The sequence below is a fragment of the Pongo abelii genome, chromosome 3, assembly GCF_028885655.2.
Source record: "Pongo abelii isolate AG06213 chromosome 3, NHGRI_mPonAbe1-v2.0_pri, whole genome shotgun sequence".
NCBI classification, from domain to species: Eukaryota; Metazoa; Chordata; class Mammalia; order Primates; family Hominidae; genus Pongo; species Pongo abelii.
The window spans coordinates 180,326,142-180,333,594 of NC_071988.2; the positions used below are offsets into that span (position 1 = coordinate 180,326,142).

Sequence of the window (7,453 nt, forward strand, 5' to 3'; positions counted from 1 at the left end):
TTTTCAAGATTGCTTTTTCTAAGTGGATTTAGCCATAATGTGACTCTATACTAAATTTCATCTTCTTGAAATGTGTGCATGTGATTAGCCAAGAAATTTCTTAATAGACATATTTCAGAGGCTGAGTCCTCTACTTGATTATTTATTCAAGCTGGAAGAAAAACTTCAAGAAAACACTGGACTGGGTTTGGCTACATTTAGCATGCATGACTCACAGATCATTCTAGATAGAGTAATAGAATTGTTCACATGCCAAACACTATTCTAGTTTCCGGGTTCAGTGTTTTAGTCTTAAACTTGATCTCGAGGGGCCTACTTTCCATTGAGAGAGAGAGAAAATAAATAAGTAAACAAATGAACATGCACAGAAAAAGAATGTCAAATAGCTCTAAGGTCTATGAAGACAAGCAGACAGATAATGTGATGGCAGAAAGATAGATGGAAGTAATAGGCTATTTAAATTGAATAGTAAAGGAAGGGCTTTTCTGAAGACAGGCTATTGAGCTCAGGCTTAACTGCCAAGAAGCCAACTCCAAAAAGCTCCAGTAGAACATTCCAAGCAAAGGGAACCACAAGAGCATAGGCCCTAAAGCAGAAACAAGCTTTAACTATTGAGGAATAGAAAGAATACAATGTGAATAGGGTGTGAAGCAAGGGAGAAGGTGGTAGGGAATCGAGACTGGACAGACAGAGGCAACAAAACCATTGAGGACCTTGTACGTGTTGGTAAGTGCTTTGAACTTGATTTAAGATGTAACAAGAAGTCGTTTGGGGATTTTAAGCAAGAGGTTTCCTTGATTGTATTCATACAATCCCATTATAAGAATCTTCCACTAGAATCATGTCTTATGCTTCTATTTTTTCACAGCTTTTATGTTATGTGTTTATTTGTGAGAGTTTTTATAATACATGCTTCTTTTTTTACATAAGCTCCATAAGGGAAAAGACTTTTGTTTACCACTGAATATCCAGAGGCTAACTCAGTGTCTACTGGATACACAGTATGTGCTCAATACATAATAGTTGAATGAATAATTGAATATTAAATGCTTATTTACAATTCTTTTTAAAGTCACAGGATAAGGAAATAATCCCCTCCTTGTAATAACAAGGAATATCTGACCGTTGCACTGAGTGAATCAATTCCAGGCATCATCTCAACTTTCTCAGCATGACTGCATCCACTAAGCCCAGAAAAAAATGTGTGGTTACATACTTTTCAATATTTGAAGTCAGTGTACTTGTTTATAATAAAACACAGAAAACCCAAAAGATAAAAAATTCCCAACACAAAAATGAAATACAATAGTATCAAGAGCTCCACAGGCAGGATTTTCATATCTATTGTTTTATATGATAGACGCTCTAAAATGGTTTTTGTCTGTAAGCTACAGTTTAGTAGATTTGATGGCTAAAATGCATTAGTAAATGAGAGAACTGAAAGGACTTTATGACCATTTTCTTCAAGTAATTCTGTCCTGGATAGAAACATTACAGTCTAAAATTTTGAAACAATAAACTTACAGTGGCTTTGTCCAAAGAAAGACTCTTTCTGCTTGAAAGGTATTCAGAATCATTTCAGCAAATCAAATCTGGGTATGTCTTCCTAGAAAGTGAGCATTTATAGTAACTATTTCCAGGGCTACTGCCCAGCCTCTTTTCTCAAATGGCTCCAAACTGACTCTGTCCAAACCTCTAATCTTGTGTGTATGACTGTGTGTTTCACGGTTGGAATGGTAGATACATTTTCAGTTCCTTATTTAAGTACCACCAACTCATACTTGAAATTTCCCAGAGTAACCACTAAAAACAAGTAACAAGTCATAAGCATATGCACTGAGCATTTACCTGATTTCAGGGAGGTAGGGAGAATTCTAATCACCAAGAATGTATATCCAGTAGTTGAAGTTCTCTTAATAGAATCATAGCTTTCCATTTGTCCACTAGGGTCAAAACAAATTCTAGTGGAAAAGTTAATATAATTTCATATACTCACATATTCTTACTGAGGTGTCAATAATTAGCTGATGTGATGATATCAGAGCCTTCCCTGAAAGGAAGTTTGGTTATGGAGGAAAAGAGATACAGTCTTTGAAAGGGGGCTTGCCTGGGACAGAGGAGAGTTTGAAGGCGGGCAAAATAAAATCTTCCTCACAATTTTCCTGGGACCATCTCTGCTTAGAAGTTATATTTCTTCCTAGAAATAACAGCGTGATGCCTGAGTTACTCAGGAGAAGTGATAAAATAATAAAAATGCTAAGAAAGAAAGAAAAAATGTAATGATTGGTTTAGGACACAAGATCATTGGACTATTTAATTACTTCATATTACAGAGAAAACTTGAAACAAGGATTTTCCTTTGGATACTATTATAAGGTTATTCATTAAATAATGGAAAACCATCCTGCTTCTGCTGCGGGCCAGACACTGCTTGGTGCAGGTGATACAAAAATAATGAAGACAGAGACCCTGCTCTCAAGTTGTGTACCCCCCCAGTGGGGAGACAGAGGGTATGTTAACAATTGCAATACAATTAGGCTCCTCAAGGGCAGAAATTGTTGACATGTTTTATTTAATTCCCCATCCCCAGTGCCTAAAATACTGGCAGACATGCAATATGCACTCAGTAAACATGTGAGGAGTATTAAATTAATATTATAATTGCTATAATGGAGATAAGTTCAAAGGGCTGCATAAACTTCTTAACAGCTACACATAGAAGATGGTATTTGGATTAAGACTTGCAACATTAATTGGAAATTGAAAAGTTGGCAGGACATAAATAGAGAGAGAGGACAGAGGAGTGTGGAGACAGCATAGTGTATTCTGGAATATAGGTAGTTTAGTAGAAATGAAGCATTAAATTCACAAGAATAAGTGGCAAGAAATGAAACTGAAAAGGTAGGAAGAAACCATATAGAGGAGGGAGGGCCATAAAATTACTGAAAAAGACTTGAAGTTGAATCTGCACATAATGGAAACATGGGAAAACTTTAATCAAAAAACAGTATACGATAGTTAATATCTATTAAACATGGCAGTCAGGCAAGAAAAGGCCTAGTCTAGAAAGAAACTAAAAAGCCAAGTAGAATGACTTCAAATTTTAATTTAAGGAATATCACATTTAAAAAATTGGTTTTAGGTAATAATTAAGAAAATATTCAGCCATCTATATATTGTTTTTAATTTATTAACTTTTTTACAATACTTTAGAATAACTTCATTTGCCATAATATTAAAAACACATAATTTTTAAAACAGCCATCAATTTGCTTTTTTTCAATTAGACTGGTGATTTGTAATTGAAGGTATATATCAGAATCTCCTGAGGAATCTTGGTTTAGTTTGTTGATTTAAAATACACGTGCCCCGGCTGGGCACGGGGGCTCACGCCTGTAATCCCAGCACTTTGGGAAGCTGAAGTGGGGCAGATCACCTGAGGTCAGGAGTTCGAGACCAGCCTGGACAACATAGTGAAACCCTGCCTCTACTAAAAATACAAAAATTGGCTGGGTGTGGTGGTGGGCCCTATAACCCCAGCTACTTGGGAGGCTGAGGCAGGAGAATTGCTTGAACCTGGGAGGTGGAGGCTGCAGTGAGCCAAGATCATGCCATTGCACTCCAGCCTGGGTGATAAGACCGAAACTCCATCTCAAAAAAACAAAACAAAACAAGCAAAATATACATACCCACATGCACTAAAATTTCTGGAGACAGGTTCTGGGCATGACCTTTTTAAACTTTTCATTTTGACGTAATCTCAAACTTACAAAAAAGCTGCATGAATGAATATTACAAGGAACTGCCATGTGAATTTTATTCAGAGTTGTGTTTATCTACTGCTGCATAATAAACACCCAAAAGTTAGTGACTTAAAATAACAACAGTTATTTCTTAGTCACTTATCTGCAACTTGGGCATGTCTCAGAAAGAAGGCTCACCTCTGCTTCATGCAGCATCTGCAGGTGTGGTGGCTTAACTGGGGCTTGGAGTATCTAACTCTGAGACAGCTCCTCCTATTGCTAGCAAATTAGTGCTGGTCATCGACTCGGTTCTCCAGTGCTGAGAGCTGTGGACCTCAGTTCCTTCCCATGTGGACCTCTCCAGGAAAGTTCCTATAGGGCTGCTTGAGCTTCCTCTGAGCATAGTGGCTGGGTTCCAAGAGTGAGCATGTTAGAGAAGCAGGCAGAAGCTATATTGCCTTTTATTATCACCCTGGGAAGTCATATAGCATAATTTGTGCCACAGACATGCCCACCCACATTCAAGGACAGAATAAATAAACCCCTTATTTAGTAAAAGAGCTATGAGATGCGATATATTATTGTCAGCATTTGTACAAAATACAATGCGCCACACCCAGAGTCACCAATTGTTTATATTTTACCTCATGTATTATTTTCCCTCTCTATCTCTACATATATATATATAGATACAGAGTATCTAGATATGGAGAGATATATTTAAATGTATATTTCCTAGGAAAGAAGTAGATAATCTTATATAACCACAGTACAATTACTAAAACCAGGAAATTTAATATTGTTATCTTACTAATATATAATCTATAGTCTATATATAAGTGTTAACAATTGTCTCCCTGCCCCAGTTCATAAAGGATATTACCAGGCATGTGGATTTTTCAAATCTCCAAAGGGGCTGCTGGTGGGCATTCTTAGTAAAGAATAATATACATAGACTGAAGACAGATCCAGGTTCAAATTCCAGCTTTGTCACTGACCAGAGGCATAACTTTTGGCAAATTACTTTAGTTTTGTATGCCTCAAATTCTTCATTAATAAAAACGAGGTGGTTCACACCTGTAGTCCCAGCAATTTGGGAAGCTAAGGCAGGAGGATTACTTGAGGTCAGGAGTTTGAGACCAGGTTGGGCAACACGGTGAGACCCCCATCTCTACCAAAGACAAAAGTAAAAATTAGCTGGGTATGGTGGCATGTGCCTGTAGTCCCAGCTACTCAAGAGGCCAAAGTGGGAGGACTGTATGAGCACAGGAGTTCAAGGTTACAGTGAGCTATGATCATACCACTGCACTTTGGCCTGGGGACAGAGCAATATCTTGTCTCGGGAGGGAAAAAAAAGGAACATTTTTAGCTACATCATAGAATGCTGAAAAATGTGTTATGCACCTGCTTCTCAGCCAACATTCATTTTGTGCTGTTTTACTCTTTAGGATTACCAAACAACTGAAACAGGAAATTTTCTCCGACCTCTTCAAGGGTGGGAACTGGAATGCGGACACTGGAGCTGGCTGGCCACTTTGGCTGGCTTCACTCACTCATATCTGCTGTGCTCTACCCATCACAGGCGGAGGGGCACAGCTGAGTGGGTGCAGAAGCTGGGGCAAGTGCTTCTGGGTGCCAGCAGGAGCTCTGTGCGGGCCCTGCAGCAGTGTCTAGAGGGGCATACCCAAGACCCCCAAAGCCCCAGAAGTAGTGTTACAGGCAGCGCTTTTTTAGCTTTGCCATCTGCCAACAGCTTAAGTGTTTAACAGTTCAGTAAACCCTCTGTCTTTTTGCAAGGACAGAGGGTCAGTGTGATGGCCTCTGTATCCTGAGCTCTTATCCAGCATCCAGGAAAAATCAGGTCACACGAACAAATAGAAGGATAGTAAATGTGGGGGACTTTATTGCTGATGGAAGTGGCTCTGAGTGGGAAGGGGAGCTGAAAAGGGGATGGAGCAGGAAGGTATTCTTCCCTGGAAGTCTGGCCATCTCCAGCTGGACTCTTCTACAAAGTCCTGCCATCAAGCTGTCCCTCTGAAGTTAAGCTGCTTCTCTCTGACATTCAGCTCCTTCTTCTCTTCTCCCCTTCTGATATGGTTTGGCTCTGTGTCCCCACCCAAATCTCATCTTGTAGCTCCCATAATTCCCACATGTTGTGGGAGGGACCCAGTGAGAGATAATTGAATTATGGGGGCAGGTCTTTCTGTGCTGTTCTTGTGACAGTGAATAAGTCTCACAAGATCTGATGATTTTAAAAATGGAAGTTTCCCTGCACAAGCTCTCTCTCTCTCTTTACCCACTGCCATCCATGTAAGATATGACTTGCTCCTCCTTGCCTTCTGCCATGATTGTGAGGCCTCGCCAGCCACAGACAACTGTAAGTCCATTAAACTTCTTTCTTTCGTAAATTGCCCAGTCTTGAGTATGTCTTTATCAGCAGCGTGAAAACAGACTAATACACCTTCTCTGCCCTCTGCCAGTGGAGCCTCGGGTTTTTACGGGTACGGGATAGGGGGTGGGGTGGGCCAGGGGTGGTTTTGGAAGGGAATATTCAAGCAGGAAAATGGGGATGCAAAATTATCACTTTGGGCAGTGGTTCCAGGCTTGAGGGTGGGGCCCTCAGCAGGGATGCTACCCTTTTCTGCCTAGAATTTCTCTGCCTCCTGTCCCTATCACAAAGGTTGCAGTGCTGGAGGTGGCAGTGTCTGTACAGCTCTTGCTCCTCCTCCATTGGACTTTATCTACATATGAAGCAATCGATACAAATTCAATCATGCTTTTACCAAGGCTGCCATCACTTATTTGGGGCATATTGTTTGATTCAATTAATTCATGGATTCAATTCCACAAAAGCCTTTGTTCTCTGTTCTCAAACAACACCAGCTTGCTTTCATGAACAGGTAACTGAAGCTAGGGAAAAGCAATTGAATGAATGATGAGGAAGTCATGCCTGACCTCTTTTTTTTTAGGACATGCTCCTCACCTTATGACGGGGTTATATCCCTATATACCCATCATTAAGTTTAAAGTATTGTATGTCAAAAATGCATTTTATACACCTAACCTACTGAAGGTCATAGCTTAGCCTAGCCTACCTCATGTGCTCAGAACACTTACATTAGCCTACAGTTGGGCAAAATCATCTAACACAAAGCCTGTTTTATAATAAGGTACTGACTGTCTCTTGTAATTTGTTGAATATTGTACATTACATCAAGATTGCAATGGTTTTGCACCATTGTAAAGTTGAAAAATTTTCAAACCATTGTAAGTCAGGGAGCATCTGTACTTATCAAATAGTGAGTCCCTCCAATGAAGATGATTTTTCATGGTGTTATTTGTTAAGTACTAAAAAGAAGAATACAGACACGACTTCCTCACTGAGTCTTTCATTAATATTTAAATGTAAGCTACTGAAAGAAAATTCTTATGGCTTTTTCCCCCTTACTGTTAAATACGCCCCAGGATACACACAAGTATTGACTCTGCTATTTGATCATAGTTCATTAGAGGTCTGTGGGTTTATTTTGCCTGAGATTTCATTCAAGGTGACTTTATTAACTTTTACAGCTCTCGTAGTTTTCCCCATCCCTTTATGATACCATCACTAAGTAATCCTTTTCATAATATATAAACATTTTAGCATAAAAAACCTTAAGCAACTTGGTTCACTTTATCAAGAGCCACCAGACTTTGGAATCCCTTTAATT

At 39.4% G+C, this 7,453-nt stretch overlaps 1 long non-coding RNA gene across 1 annotated transcript; it reads left to right on the forward strand.

Moving 5' to 3' along the window:
* Window positions 1–282: 282 nt before the first annotated feature.
* On the forward strand, window positions 283–6,151 carry LOC134761312 (uncharacterized). The gene is made up of 2 exons (XR_010139810.1): window positions 283–726; window positions 5,192–6,151. It is a non-coding gene; the product is annotated as an uncharacterized LOC134761312 (long non-coding RNA).
* The last annotated feature ends 1,302 nt before the right edge of the window (window positions 6,152–7,453 follow it).